Here is a 2,309-nt window from a genome sequence, read left to right on the forward strand (position 1 = left end):
GGAATGTCTCCCAAGACTGTGTGTGTGGGTTGAGAGAGAAGTAGTTAATCTGTAAGATAACACAGGGGCCTCAGCCTCGCACATCCATTTCACTTGTGTCTAAAAGTGGGTTGGAGCACCACCCCCAAATGCATTACATGCTCTCTTCTCTCCTGTTCAGGTCTGGTCCTATGTGTGGCATTCATATTTAAATCTAAATATGCCCTGGAGTTTCCAACTTTATGATTTTGGTAGGTCAGATAACACTCATTTCAAGATAGGCAGATTGAGTTATCTAGTTACTTTGCGGCCTATAATCAGCTTCTTGAGCAGAGATGAACAGTAAGCTAGACACCCCGTTCATGTAGAGAATTGTCATTAACATGCACTCATATTTCCCCACTGGAGCTTGCCAGAAACTCCATTCAGCATTCTTGTTCTGCAGATGCTGGTGGGCGTTATAACTTCTAGGACAGTTAGCATGACCATTCAACTATTAGCCCAATTAGGATACTTCTGAGCAGAAAAGGGAATATTATTAAAAAGGATGCACAAACTTGGACAATATGACCTCCCTCGTCATAGGTGTCATGGGATGGATCTTCTTGCACGACGTCCTCAACCTGTTGTAGAGCCTTCTCTTGCTCCAGTTCCCCAACTCCCACCACCCAATAATGACAGCTTCATGGATTATCTAAAAATGGGTTGGAGCTTCATACTTATGTTAAGAATATTTGCCTTCCACACTTGTAAATCGTCTACCAAATGTGTCTTTTTTAAAAAAGTATGAGTAGTACAAGATAAGTCAACACATTCTGATTTGCTTGGAATAATAATTAAAACCACCTAACTTTATAATACAGTTGGAAATCAGGGAATGAGATGACTGTAGTTCTTCTTTCTCAGGATTGCTTTAGCTATTCAGGGTCTTTGGATGTTTTATACAAATTTTAGAATTTTTTTCTGTTTCTATGTAAAATAACATTGAAATTTGGGGGGATTGCATTAAATTTATAGATTGACTTTAGATATTATGGACATTTTAACAATATTTTTTTGATCCATGAATAAGACATGTTTTTCCACTTATTTGTGTCTTAATCAGTTTCTTTCATCAATGTCTTAGCGTTTTCAGGATGAAAATGACTTACCTCCTTGGTTAAATTTATTTGAAACTTGTTGCTTTTCATGCTATTGTATATGGGGTATTTTCTTGTTCTTTTTTCATATAATTCAATGATGGTGCATAAAAATGCAACTGATATTTGTATATTGATTTTTTTTATCCTGCAACTTAACTGAATTTGCTTATTAGTTTCAAAAAAATTGTCGTGGAATCTTTAGGATTCTCAGTATACATGATAATGTCATTTGCAAACAGAGATAATTTTACTTCTTTCTGATTTGGATGCCTTTTATTTCTTTTTCTCTCTTACTGCTTTGGCTAGGACTTTCCGTCATGTAATTGGTCCATTCAGATTTTCTGTTTCTTCATGATTCAGCTTGGAGACTACGTTTCTAGGTTGTTCAGTTTGTTGGTGTGTATTTATAATAGACTTTTATGATTTATAATTTGTGGTATCATATAAATGACTCATTTTAATTTATAATTTTCGACATTTGGATCCTCTCTCTCTCAGTTAATATAGCTAATTGTTTGTCAATTTTGTCTTTTCAGAGAAACGACTCATAGTTTTATAAATCTTTTCTGTTTTTTTCTTGTACTCCATTTCATTTATTTCTGTTCTAAATTTTATCTCTTTACTTCTGCTAACTCTGTGCTTAGTTCTTTTTTTCTCTAGTTCCTTGAGATATATACTTAATTAAAAAATTTTAATGTTTATTTAGTTGCACAGAATCCATTGAGATATTAAAAAAATTTAATAGTTTATTGTCAAATTCGTTTCCATATAACACCTAGTGCTTTTCCCCACAAGTGCCCTCCTCCATTACCATCACATCCCTTCCCCCTCCCCCTACCCCTTCAACCCTCGGTTCATTTTCAGTATTCAATAGTCTCTCAAGTTTTGCGTCCCTTTCTCTCCCCAACTCTCTTTCCCCCTTCCCTCCCCATAGTCCTCCATTAGGTTCTCCTGTTAGATCTATGAGTGCAAACATATATCTGTTCTTCTCCACCTGACTTATTTTGCTTAGCATGACACCCTTGAGGTCCATCCACGTTGCTACAAATAGCCAGATTTCATTCTTTCTCATTGCCATGTAGTACTCCATTGTATATATATCTATATATCTATATATCTATATCTATCTATATATCTATATATCTATATATAGATATAGATATACCACATCTTCTTGATCCATTCATT

The sequence above is a fragment of the Suricata suricatta genome, chromosome 7 (assembly GCF_006229205.1).
Source record: "Suricata suricatta isolate VVHF042 chromosome 7, meerkat_22Aug2017_6uvM2_HiC, whole genome shotgun sequence".
NCBI lineage: Eukaryota > Metazoa > Chordata > Mammalia > Carnivora > Herpestidae > Suricata > Suricata suricatta.